This window comes from Nicotiana tabacum, chromosome 3 (genome assembly GCF_000715075.1).
Source record: "Nicotiana tabacum cultivar K326 chromosome 3, ASM71507v2, whole genome shotgun sequence".
Lineage (NCBI taxonomy): Eukaryota > Viridiplantae > Streptophyta > Magnoliopsida > Solanales > Solanaceae > Nicotiana > Nicotiana tabacum.
In genome coordinates, this window is record NC_134082.1 from 62,736,914 (window position 1) to 62,751,115 (window position 14,202).

General features: G+C 31.2%; 2 long non-coding RNA genes across 2 annotated transcripts; both read right to left on the reverse strand.

Moving 5' to 3' along the window:
• Nucleotides 1-7,346: 7,346 nt before the first annotated feature.
• Nucleotides 7,347-11,203, reverse strand: LOC107807803 (uncharacterized). Its single transcript, XR_012703887.1, has 6 exons — nucleotides 9,446-11,203; nucleotides 9,241-9,346; nucleotides 8,697-9,097; nucleotides 7,880-8,089; nucleotides 7,707-7,761; nucleotides 7,347-7,567 (listed from the first exon to the last, which is right to left on the reverse strand). It is a non-coding gene; the product is annotated as an uncharacterized LOC107807803 (long non-coding RNA).
• Nucleotides 11,204-12,092: 889 nt separating this feature from the next.
• On the reverse strand, nucleotides 12,093-12,902 carry LOC142174816 (uncharacterized). The gene is made up of 4 exons (XR_012703891.1): nucleotides 12,639-12,902; nucleotides 12,454-12,550; nucleotides 12,242-12,367; nucleotides 12,093-12,163 (listed from the first exon to the last, which is right to left on the reverse strand). It is a non-coding gene; the product is annotated as an uncharacterized LOC142174816 (long non-coding RNA).
• Between the last annotated feature and the right edge of the window lie 1,300 nt (nucleotides 12,903-14,202).

Here is a 14,202-nt window from a genome sequence, read left to right on the forward strand (position 1 = left end):
CTTGGTATGGGTCATTATTTTACCGTAGCCGATCCCAGATACATCGTCTACTCCTCCCAGATTCCGATACGAGAGGTCCTTAGGCCTTGCTTATAGTTGCGTCGATCGTGCTTCCCTCTTATTTCCTTATAGGGGAATTAAGGGAAACTTTGCCCCCGATTTTACTCGTACACAAATAGCATGTGGATACGGGATTCTTGTAAGGTCCCATGACCTGCAATTGCACTTCTTCATAGCCAAATTGACACAATGATTGCCAAATCTTTCTGTAACTTCATAGCCATTTGCCCATTTACATTTACTTCACAAGTTGTATGAGCAATCTGCATGTACTCATGTACAGTTCCATGCATTTTGGACTGAAATCATGTCTCCAACTCCTAACTTCTTCTTTATGTCCTCTTAACAGGTTTATGGCCTTGATTCTGATGTCCTCTAACATCTTAATTATAGGCTTATGCATTGCATCCACGATCCATTTGTTGAAGGATTCATTCAAGTTATTATCAACCGATTGATTTTTGCATATTGTGTCTATATAAGCTCTACACCAGGCCTGAGGTAGGTACCTCAACAAAGCCTTTGCCTCATCCTTGTTCAAGTCCCTTAGTTTTCCTAGTTGGTCCGTGAAATCCTCTGCATATGTGCATCATGCACACCACCATAAAAGCTTCTTTTTTTCCCAGTGTTGTACTATTTGCACCAATTAGACTCAATACGCCTAACAAAATACCTGTGATGTGCATATGGAAGGACATTTTTGACTGCATCAAGTAGTCCCTACAATGGCTATCCAAAACATACAAAACTGATGAGAAACATTTATTAAGATAACAATAAATAGACGATTGAATTGAAGCAAACATAATTGTTCAGAAACTACACCTTTTGCATATCTGACATGAAGGTGATTCCTTACCCTTCCTTGAGGTCCAAAGAAGATTGAAACAACTGTAGGAACCAATTCCATGTATTTTTTGTCTCCTTATCAACAACTACATATGCCAAAGGGTAAAAATAATTTTGTAAATTTTGTCCAACTACCACTAACAGTTGGCCTTTGGCTTTGCCCTTTAAAATTACCATCTAGACCAATAAAAGGTCTTAATCCTAGATTGAAACTCATTTTCAAAGTGTGGTAACACAAATATATCCTCAAGAATCTTCTTCTCCCTTCTTCAAGTGCACTTATTGAAAGAGTAATAATCAAATCATTATTTGGGTTACTTTCCCTCAATTCATTGGCATAAGCCTCAAGTTTATTGTGTTCATCTGAAAAACTACCATCTAATGATTCCAATACCATCCTATTTGCCCTCTTGCACTTCTATGACTAACATTTAGCTCAAAAATTCTCTTTAAATCTAACATCATCTCCCTTACCTTGTGCTTAGGATTATCTTATAACTTCTTCTTAAAATATTATGCAATAGTACTAAAATCAACAGTTTTGTTATCAAATGAAGTGCCACGATCATGTTCATCCTTTAAAGTATTGATTTTAACCCCACCAATCTTTTTTATAGTAAACAAACAAATGGACAACCAACAATATCACAAGTATACCTAAACCTTATTGTGTCACTCTTCTCCCATTTCAATCTTTTCTTGTTAGCGAGAATACAACTTCATCACTTCCTAACTTCTGGTGTGTTCTTTAAAGATATACCTCAGTATAACTCTTTGTAGTCATTAAGTTTTTTTTTAGTTATTTTCCTTTTCTCTTGTCCTTAAGTACTTATAACTCTTCAAAATTGTATCCATCAGAATCATAAGTAGAGTCAGATCCTAGATCACTTAAGCTACAATCAGTACCAACATCATCCACAATTGTATTAGATTCTTCCTCATACTGTACAATATTGGGAATAAAGTAAATAGGAGGCTCACATTCATCTACACCAAATAGGTTCACTATATTAAATTCATTGCATATTAACTGTTATAAATGTCTAATACCATCTTCCCCTTCAATCACATAAAATTTACCATATGGGACAACAACTATAAGTTGTTAAACACCTACAAATCTTAGCTCATTTGTGAATTCATTCATTATGTCTGTGTGTGAAAGTAAGTCGGAGTCATAACTTGTCCAAGTCTTCACCAATTTTCCTGTGTAGACAACTTTAGGCTCAGTAACCCAATCACCATCGTAATTGAATATTAAGTCGATTAGCACCATCTCCAATAACCTAGCAAAAACAACAAAAATATACCACTTAGAAGATATAAAATAAGCCATGCAAGTCAGAAGTAGGAAAAGAATAATTAAAGCCAAAAAGAACAAAATTTTATGACAAGAGGTCCCCCTTAAAGAAGAATCCAAAATACCTGAATACTTTAATGAGATGGCCATACAATTGGGGACCATCGTTGTTAATAAACAAAGAAAAAGTGTAGAATTTTCATACAACACAACTATATTTTATTAACAACGACAAAAATAAACCCCATATAACCCCACAAAACAGAGAAGCCTAAACATCATCATAAAAGCAGCATAAGTGGTGTACACTACTTGTGTACACAATAAAATCTAAAGTGGATAGTCTCACAATAAAATCGTTATTGGTACACTACTTGCTATTATTGCTAACACTGTCATGCCTCTTGATATGATATTTGCAAGTAATGCATGACATGGAAATATTATTTCGATTCCGCCGGAGGCATCTACAAAGAATAATTTCATTATAGCAGAGTCGACTCTTTATAATATAATCTTGAAAGCTTGTTCACTTTTAGGATTTAGCTTTGATTGTGCTTCTTCAGACACTTGTATAGCATTTTGATTCTTAATAATATACTAATATTTTTACTTTGTGTTCTAACGTTCTTTTTATTGAATAAAATTATGTACCATAAGATTTGTTTAACTTGAATAAGAAATTTACTCATATGATGAATTTAAAAAATAATTGCATTGGATTCTCTTGCTAAATAATTAATTAAAAGATTTAATTATTTAGTTTTAATAAAAAATAATTTATTCTATGCTGATTCAGATCTTAATATTAGTTCATCTCTTGTTTTAAATATTTAATCTTAATTATAATTTTATCCACCATAAGTTTTATTTTTAAAGAGTGAAATATTGATATAAGATTTCACTTTTAGATCTTGTCTGTAGAATCATTAGTGATATTGACTCTTATCAACTATTTTTTTCACTTTCTCACACATTTATATTCTTAAATATTTTCTTAGTTATTGTTTAATAATTAGGTATTTTTTAAAATTACATGAAAAATTGATAAAAAAAATATTATTTAAGTAGAAAAATAGTTCAAATATAATATAAAAATATATTATCGTGGGGGTATCTTTTTTTCTCAATTTCAACTCTTTATGCGCTCCATTTTATTTTTGGTATTGGATATTATGGAGTGATAATGTATTGTCAATACGGAGGATTCTTATGAAATTGATTTTATTAAACCTTCCTACATAGTTTTAGTAAGTATTCAATAGATCAAATTTTATTGATTTAAAAATATTAAATATTAAAAATTAGCATAAAAGATAATAAGGTATTGTAGTCCAAAAAATAAGTTATTTCAGTTATGTCATTTCCCTATGAGTTCTTTCGTTTAATATTTTAGGGCTACTTTGGTATATTAATATTGTATTTATGCTTTTATAATAATATAGGCACTCTTTTTCTAAATGAATTTGGACAATACATTACATTCTCAAATTAAATAATAATATGACATTATAATACGTTTTTAAATTAAATTAGTAATAGAAATTTTAAGAAGCATATCCTAAAAGTAATAGGATTACGTGACTAAAAATATTTACTTGTTCAATTTTATATGAATTAGACAGCCCAAAAGTAATTATACTAATAGGATTCCTAACGTGTAGTATTATGTCCTAAAACTAATAGGATTATAAGGCTAATATCTAGAATTTCGATTATGACTTTTTATTATGAGTTATTATACTTAATGTTATAAGGTTATTTTTGTAAACCGACAAGTTAAGTTACTTACCATTAGGACATGACATTAGCTTTGAGTCACGGTATAATTTTTAAGAAATTTTATTTACTTACTATATTTCAAAATACATGAAAATAAAAATAAGTAAGGATAGATTAATCTCGGTATGTGCATTGTGCATGTACACCATCAATAATTATTTTGAAAACTCACGTAAATTTTACATTAAACAACATGCTTGATTTATGAGATGAAAAGTAAATGAAATTTTCTGTAAATATTATATGTTGATTCTATTTAAATAATTAAAGATAGAAAAAATCATGAAGATCAAACAACAAATAAAATAAAATAATTTTAAAACTAATTTTAATTAAAATCGACATAAAATGCAACTACAACTTTTATGTAGGAACTGTATTTTATTCAAAGTAAAAAAAATATATTCCTTCAATTTCTAATATAAATAAAGAAGGTAAAATATATATACCATTATTAGTTTTGAAAACGTTAAGTCAAAGTAGACACTTGAATTTATAATCTTTCGTTTTTTTTAAACTCCAAATTTTTTCAAGCCTTTTCATACGTATTCAGATCATTCTCTCTTTAAGTTCTTCCAATACAAGGTTAAATTTAATATTTTTATTTATGAATTCTTATCTAGTTCAGTAAGGAAAGATTTAATAACCAAAATTTAGTTAATTTTAAAGTCGTAGATTTTAACATGTAATATTATATCCTAAAACTAATAGGATTATAAGGCTAATACTAGTATAGTACCCGCGCGATGCGCGGAAAGTGTTAGAGAAACAAAGTATTAAATATTATTGCGTTATTCTAAAAGATAAATATAAATATTAAGAATAATAGAGGCAATTGGCACAATGACAAATGTAAAGTTATTTCTTTTATATAATGAGAATTAATAAAAAGAGTCGCTTACCTAATCTCTTAATCGAAAAATAGTCAGTGAAGGTATAATATATATACATATATATATATGTGTGTGTGTGTGTTTTGTGTGTGTGGGGGGGGTGAGTGGGGGGGGTGAGTTTGGTTGTGTAGAATTAATGTATAAATTATGCATTTGACTGAAAATAGATAAACAGTAAATATTGGCAGCTATTTGTATAAAAATCCGTTTATATATACTATATAAGTACTTGCATAATTTGTGGATTTTGTTAAGTATTGGAAAAAAAATTAAATGTAAAACATTTTTCATAGTATAATTTATGCGTTCATCACAATAAACCATAATTAGCTTTAAAAAATCGTGATTGTACAAATTTATTTAAAAACACAATGGTTCTAATAGGAATGCATTAATTTATATATTGCTACAAAGTTTGATAATTGCTCGATTTCTACTTATAACATTTTTTCATAATGTTGCATTCAGCTCGTTAATAATGTTAGAAGAAAAAAGATTTTTAAACATTTAATGATTTTATGTGGATCAATAATAATTATAGTTTTCTTCATGCTTGAATAAATATGCCTCGTAGCAACTCCACTCATATAGGAACAAGTTAGTGTTATTCCATTATGTTAATTATTTAATGTAATACTATTATGAAAAAAATATAGTAAAATGAAAGTTACTCATGTAAAGAAATAACAAACTTTGCTTAATTAAACAAATTATAAATAGTTGTACAGACGGGTCTCCCACTCAGCTTCAAATATAAAAACATACACGCAAAAAGGTTTTTTTGGCCAAACCTCTTGATAAATTTCAGTTAAAATACTACCTAAAGGTTGTCCAACTGAATCTGATAGTTTCATCTGATCAATAGCATCAAATAGCGCATCTCTAGTAACCTGATAATTAGCAATGTCTTCATTTAGTGAAGCCCTAAGCTCGCTAAATTTCTTTTCTCTTTCCCTTCGTGTAGCCCTTCGATCCCTTAACTTATTTTGTATCGCAACTGGGACATTACGGATGACTTCAGTCTTTGAGTCAGAATGATTAAAGGAATAAACGCTACGACGTCGTACCCTTATACGTTCTCCCATTTCTTGAATTTGAGAACTCGCATTTGGACTAATTCGAACGTGTCCTTTTTTAGCCATTTCTGAAATATGACCAATGAAACAATAAGTAAGGCTACAACATGTCAATGTTATAACATACTACATGCATATTATTTGAACATATTGATGGATTTAAACAATATTTTGAATAGACATTGTAAGCTGAATGAAGCACAAACATCAATATTGGATTTAAAGCTTCATTGGTTGAGAATTAACAATTATAAAAATTAAACAAAACTTTGCTAAAGCTATTTCGAATGTTACAGGACATCAGAACACATTGTTAAACAAATCGATCGAGCAATTCTGAAAATTAAAGGTAAAATAGGAATTTCATAAGTTTTAGCAATTCAAGCCATGTAACCACTCTGTTCAAAAAAAGAAATAAACGTATTGTAAATAACAGTTGTGTTGCTAATTCTGTTTATTTACCTAAGAAGTATATTATAAGGTAGTATATTAATTACAATATAAGTATTTAGGTACAGAGGCTTATGTAAGTTAGTATATTAATAAGTTGACAACACGAATCTACTTCTACATACTAAATTAAAAAGTGATATAAAGATCATACCGTTGTTATCGAGTAAAATTTAGAGAGATGACGCTATCGAGATTTACCAGAAATAAATTGTACGTAATATCTTTGGAGTTTATCAGTTTTCGTTTTTCTGTCACTTGTTCTTCTTTTACTGTCTCCCTTTTCATCAGATTTTATAATATCATGGGAAGATAATAGTGCGGAAGTTGGTATGGTGTGTAAGTGGGGAAGATTTGTGGATGGAGTTGTTAAGGAGATGGTTGGAATGTGCATTTGTTGTTACTGTAGGAGTGGCAAAACGTGGGGGTTAAATGGGTAGAGGTTGTGTGGCAGTTTTTTCTGTGGCAATTTCTTTAATTTTTTCCAGCTATTTTTCTGTCTAGTTATTGTTTTGTAGTTAAAAGCAAAGCAGAAACACACAGTTTGATAAAGAAGATTATATACATAACTAAATAGCTAAGGTAGCTACGACTCTTTTAGACTGTCATATATTGTTATGGTGCGATCCTAATGCATTACGCTTTCATTTACAATTTCAGAATTGGATACATGTGAGCAGGATTTAGTGAATTCTTATTCAGGCTTATTTTTTCTTTAGCTGTCGTTGAACTAATTTGAATATAGACTTGGAACTCAACTGCCAGAAACACTTAAACAAAGCATATGGATGAAGTTATATGACTATTTGATCTTGTTGCTCTACTAAATGGATGAAGAAGTTGATAACTGCATTCTCGACTTGTACAGTCACAGTGTCTGGCAAATATACAACCTTAATCCTCTTCACATGAAAAGTTAAAAATATGTTGTTCATAACAATTTAACTAATAAAATAACTTATAAGAATGTGTTTGATTTCTCCAACTATTACATATGCAATAAGTAAAGCTGATTTCTGTATTTTAAATACAGTGTTGAGCATAATTCCATATAACCGTGCATTCAAATCTTCTTCGACGACTGTTGCGGCAATAGATATACATATGTTGGCTGATGTGTTTGCAATATCGATAAACTCGTTATCTTCATTACAGACCTACAAATATAAAAAATACAAATGACGTTTAGTTTTTAGCATCCAAATTACATAAGGTATTTAAATAATCTCTTCATCTTAGTTCCATATAAGTGTGTATTCAAATCTTCATGGATCACTGTTGCGGCAATAGATATACCTATGTTGGCTGATGAGTTTGCAATATCGATCAACAAATTATCTTCATTAGCGACCTACAAATTTAAAATAATACAAATGAGGTTTACTTCGATCATGAAATTGACAGACGGTTCTGTCCAACATGATTGTTGCCTCTGACTGACATTGGGTCAACTAACTGCTGCTGCATACCTGTTGGAACTATGACTGTATTGTTTTTGTCATGAAGTTTGTTTACTGCTGCAACAAATTTTTGGTCAGTACGTGCTGCTCATGCTTCTGTATTATCACATGAATCAATAGAACTGAGGCACCTAAATTGGCCTTCACAGTTTCAGCTTATGTCTGCAACATCACAGTTTGTCCCTCTGCAAGCTCCACCAATATTCCTGTTTCTCCAACCTGTTTTTCAACAGGTATATTAGGTTAATCTGGAGGTAAATATTTTTTAGGATTAGTATTCAAATTCTTCTGCACTTCCCATCCATCATCTCCTTTTTGACAACTGTAACCTTAATCTATATTCTCCCCATCTCCTGTCTTTCTTTCTACTATTTGTTGCCCTTACCTTTGTTATTTACACTGTGTTATTCCTGGTAATTTTATTTATCATATGATTCCTCCTCTCCACAAGGACCATCTGGTAATATATCCTTTTCAATAACCTATTCATCTTGTTGGCTCCACCTTGTGTAGCCTTAGTTTGAGCTAGTAGGCAATTAGATACTTCAATAAAACCGATAAGAAAATATTAAGGCTATATTGGAAATATCGCCTTAATTAGCGCTGGTTTTGTATTTTCGATCTTAAGTAACTAAATATAATTTGACGATATGTGGCAAAAGTTGGCTACCATACAAAACTGTAATAAATTTGTATGAAGAAATAATTACACTATATAGATAACATAAAACTTAAGCAACTTGATTTCTTCCAATATGGTTAATGATACATATTTTATAATGTTACTACGATAAATTCTATAAAGTTAAGATTCAGTGTTACAAACCTCGGAAAGGGACCGAGTCATTGATGGTCGCTCCCATATCCACGACGTCTGAAAACCAAAGTTCTGCTCGATCAGGACAAACAACGAATGGAAAGTGCTTCCTGTTATACACTGCACATAGCTACATTAACAATTTGTAAGATAAGACAGTTACTGAAATAAAAAGGAAAAATATAGCAAATGTCGTGCTCTTACTCAAGGGATTAAATACTTGATGCACTTTTACTTCATGTAGAGTACAACAACTGAAAGTCTACTTAAAGGCCTGCATCTGTTGTTTGCGCTTGTTTCCCTTGATGAGGATGGTAAGTTAACAAAAACAGGTGCATAAATGTATGTGTTTTCGAATGATACCATGCTGTCCAAGATGATTGTTGGCTTTTACAATTACAATTGCTCTTCTCAGATAATAAGAATTGCTGAAATGCTTTATGTGGAGAATATAATGTTTTATCATCCAAATGACAGAAAAATGAAAGCTGTTAATTTCGGCTATCACAACTAAATTAATAAGAAGATATTAAAATGAAAGGTAGAAACTTACGTTTAAATTGAACCGAGATGCATAGTCGAGGAAGCTAAATGACATGCCTGCTTTGGAAGTTTGTTTCCGGCACATGATCGAGTATTAATAACTTTCACAGCAGCAACTGCCAACACCAACATGTCGTAGAAGCAATATAATCAATGTGTTTAAAAACAAATAGACAATTTTAAAAAATAAAACATATGATCGCAGTTAACCATACCTATTGAAGTTGGCAAGTATTGTTTCTGAAGATTATTTGCAATATGGTTTTCCAAAAGACAGATGCATGAGAACAAAAAGTTGGCTAAAAGGTATCAGATTTCCTTTCATTATCCAAGTAAATTACGGAAAACCTCTTTATAAACCACATTTATCGCTTCATTTGAAATTTCTCCATCATCGTCATAAACCAAAATCTTTAATCCCTTTCTTTTTGTAACCCGTGATAGAGCAACGTAAAGCTGGCCATGTGTGAACACCGATTTTTTCAAATATAACCCAACATGCGATAAAGATTGTCCTTGACTTTTGTTTATCGTCATTGCAAATGATACAACTATTGGAAATTGTCTTTGTTGGAACTTAAAAGGTATTCTTGCATCAGATGGAGTTAATGACATTCTCGGAATGAAGACCTTTTGTCCAGCCATATTTCCCGATAAAATTTTTGCTTCAATAACCCGATTTCCCAGTCTAGTGATGATTAATCTTGTTCTATTACATAGCCCTGAAGATGGGTCTATATTTCTCAATAACATCACTGGGACACCCACTTTCAAAGTGATAACATGATTTGGAATTCCAGAACACTTAATAGTGTTTAGAAATTCAGGTGTATGTACGTGTTCCAAACCTGTAAAAGCATCGTCTGACATGCAAATTGTATCAGAACTAAAAAATATTTTTGGTTGACTATTGTTTACCGAAACCATGTATTCGTTGATTGATTCAACCATATCAAGAGTGGGAGCAAGAATTCCTCTTTGTTGCAGGTATGTTATATCACTGCAATGACTTAAAAAATCCGGATATGTACTTTCCACAATCGCACAAATTGAATCGTCACAATTATTGATGATAAGATCACCAGGGATGTGAACTTTATCGATACCATCAACAGAATTTCCAATTATACCATCACCTATTGCTAAAATCCAATCAGAAAATTATCTTAGATCATTCAAATGTGAATCCACCTGATTTCCTTCCAACCTCATATTTTTTGTTAGCTTTAAGACTTGACAGTGATTCCACAAATATGAAGAATTAAGGGTAGCATTAACAATATCTTGTCTAGTACCTTTTGGAATGACTGGAAGTATTTGTCTAAAGTCACCACCAAGAACAACGGGTTTTCCTTCAAATGGACGATCTAAATTGGATGCATCTTTAAATCTAAGAATATCTCTTAGAGTTCTGTCTAGAGCTTCAAAACAATATCTATGCATCATTGGTGCTTCATCCCAAATAATTAACTTTGTTTTGACAATCAATTTTGATAAAGGAGTACCTTGTTTGATATTACATGTTGAATCTTCAGTTGCATTGAGTGGGATTGCAAATCTAGAATGAGTTGTTCGTCCTCCTGGTAACAAAAGAGACGCAATTCCGCTTGATGCAATTGTTAACACAATATCTCCTTTACATCTGATGGCAGATGACAAAGTCCTCCAAATAAATGTCTTCTCGGTTCCTCCATGACCATATAAAAAGAAAAATCCACCTTTGTCCTCATTAACTGATTTGATAATTCTGTCATAGACTAACTTTTGCTCACTTGTCAATTTAACCAATAATTGTTCATGTTCTTTAGACAAAGAGCACCTATTATAACGCAGTTCTTCACATATTAGTCTATTGGTGTTGTCAACTTCTTCTTCATTGAAAACCGGTCTTTGGAAAATCGTAGAACGTTCTTCCGCAACCTTTCAACAAATTTTCCAACTTTTGTAGACAACGATTCTTTAGTTCATCGTTTGTTAGCTCAGCCTCTAAAATAACAAAAGTATATAATTAATTAATTAATCATAAAAATATATAGTTGGCATGACTCATATAAAGATAAGAGCAATATTATTTCCTTTATAAATAGTAAAAGCAAATTAATGTTATTTTACTTAATTGGAAGGCTACATAATTAGAGGCAGAAAAAATGGCAACCAAAGGGCTCGACATGGCAACAGACGCTGTTCAGACTACCTACACTGTCTTTAAAAGATGAAAGACTCTTAAATCTAAAATTTGTTTGATCGCGCCACCCAAATTAATTCGACTGCTAAAGCTGGTAGTCTTAAGAATGCAAAGAGATCAACAAACTGATAAGAGTGGTTAGTGATATTTCCCTTGTGTGCATTAATATGAAGAAAGAAACTACAATCTGGGCCAACGATTACATTGAACAAACATAAGTGACATGTGTTCCATCCAATATTATAACAACTAACATTATTTCAACTCTACATATTTATGCAAATGGAGTACCAATCATATAAAAAGTCATTATTTTATAATTGTATAATGGCATTTTAATGCAGTAAAATAGGATAACCAATGGCTTAAATATCAGAAGAAAATAAATAGAAAAGATGGTCTTCTGAAAAATCAAAGAAAGAAGATAAAAAGAGTGAACTCACTTGCATCGACTGGACTAATTGGGCAATTGTTTTAACTTCAGCAATGCCCTTCTGTAACTCATCCGAAACAGAGAAACTTTGTTGAGAGATGGTTTGAGTAAGCCTCTCAGAGCAACTATCTCGAACAGAAAGTAATCTATATGTATAAATGAGGATTACAATTAGAAATATACATCAAAAGATAGATATGAGTGTAGATACATTATTAAAATATATTTAACCGTGTTTAAACTCTTCAGATTGAGGAAAAGTAGGATTAATCCACAACTTTGATGTATTCCAAGTGTTGCGCACAGAATATGAATCTGGGAAAAAATAATTATATGTAACATGTGATGAATAACTTTCAAAAAGTTAAGTGAAATTTAATAGTTGCATGTTACCTTGAAATTTATGCGCTTTTATGAGCTGCATAACAACAATAATAGGCTGGTTGTTAGAACTTAAAAGGTGAGGTATAACTTGATCAACAAATTCCTCCCCAGAATGTAGCAGATAACTTGTTCCTCCTGTGAAATAGAAGTAGTGTATAATGTTTAGTATATGTATTTATGAAAAATATGTATTTAATAGATAGTTGTCTGTTTATTCTTACTCATCATCTTCTAGTTCGATATCCATATACTTCCTAGTAATTTCACCTTGTTTTTGCGTTTGTACCTCACTAAAATTGACAATTTCTCCGATAACATCTAAAGAATATTAAAGATGTAAAAATAATTAGCATCAATCTATTAAAAAAAATATGTAAAAATTAATTAAAATAAACACAAATATTACCAAATAATTCACTCTCGTTGACATCAACTTTATTTATCAATTGATGATATGGTCGCAGCTCAAAGATATTCATTGGAAAAAGAGGATCAATTGTTTCAGCCACTGTTGTCCGTTGAGTAAACGTCAGCATCAATCTATGTTTTGTGGTGTTGAACCTCTCCTTGTTTTGGCAGACGATAAAGTTCGCCATAAGATATAATCCAAGCTCATTAATTTTTTTTGTTGAAAATATGCAAAACAGACTTGCCAATAAAAGCATGTATACGATCGCCCTACAAAGAAATTACAATAAAGGAAAGATATTACAAATTTGTATAGTTTAGTATTTATATTAGCTTTAGTTTTAAACAGTATAGTTAAACAATTTAATTAGTGACACTAATTCCACAAAAAAAACAGATTTGCAAGTCATGTAAATGTTTATAAAAAATACAAAAAATGTAGATTTGCAAGTCATGCAAATGTTTATAAAACATGCTTAAGAAAATCACCTGTTTCTAGCAATGTAGACTCGAGACATCTAGCAAAGTTAAAATAAGGATACAGTGGAGCAGACATTACTTAAATATGTCAACGCGCATGCAAATACGCGATCAGGCAAGAAATCGAAAAGGATATTGAGAGGGAAATCCTTTTGAGAATTTTGTTTGAGTTGAAGATTGTGATACTGAGTTTTACGAAGAACTTCTTCTTAAACTTTCTTTTTCTGATTTCTTGCTGTTCTTCCTTTGTTTTTTTTTTATACTTAACTGTGTAACTTATCCAAGGATGAATGAATTGAACAAGGAAATATCCTCACATCCGGTTCACCCTTTTCAAAAGGTGTTACCTTAATCTAGATTATAAGCGTCAACAAATACTAATATGGTCTTCTTTCCTTCAATCTGATTCCATAAGCATGTCCCTGATGTACAAATAATTAATTGCGTGCAATTATCAAAGAAAAACAACACCTACAAATTATCCACATGTATACGGGATATAAAGCTGAGCATTGGTAATAAACTTGTTTTATAGTTCGAACTAAACGAAATATTCCTATAAAAATCTGGAAAAGCAAAATAAATGTTTGGATATTGACATTTAAATCTGGAAGAGCAAAACAAATCTATGGATATTGACATTTAAATTTCGAATAGCAGAAAGGAATTAGCAAGCCAATATCATAATAAAAATACCTTTTCATCTTGTAGAACCAATTCAATGGAGAATATAGAGCCAGGATTAAAACGATCCGGTTTTTCCCACATACGGACAACGCGAACTTTCAACTTCCATTGCATCTTTGATATAGTTATATCCTTGATGAAATCATTGTTAGCGGCCATCTTTTGGGTAATTCGTAATTTTTGTTGAAATCTTGGTAGAAGAACGAACATTAGAATTGAAGCAGTTGTACATGTGGAAGAAATATATATTTTGAGCTTTGAGCAGTTGATACCCAATATAGTAAATCGTGGGTTTGACAGTTCAAAATAAGGTGACTTTGCAGAGAGAAAACGTGACTTTGCAGATAAAATTTAGGGTTAATTAAAGTTAAAATTTGTTTACCAAATTTTGTGGA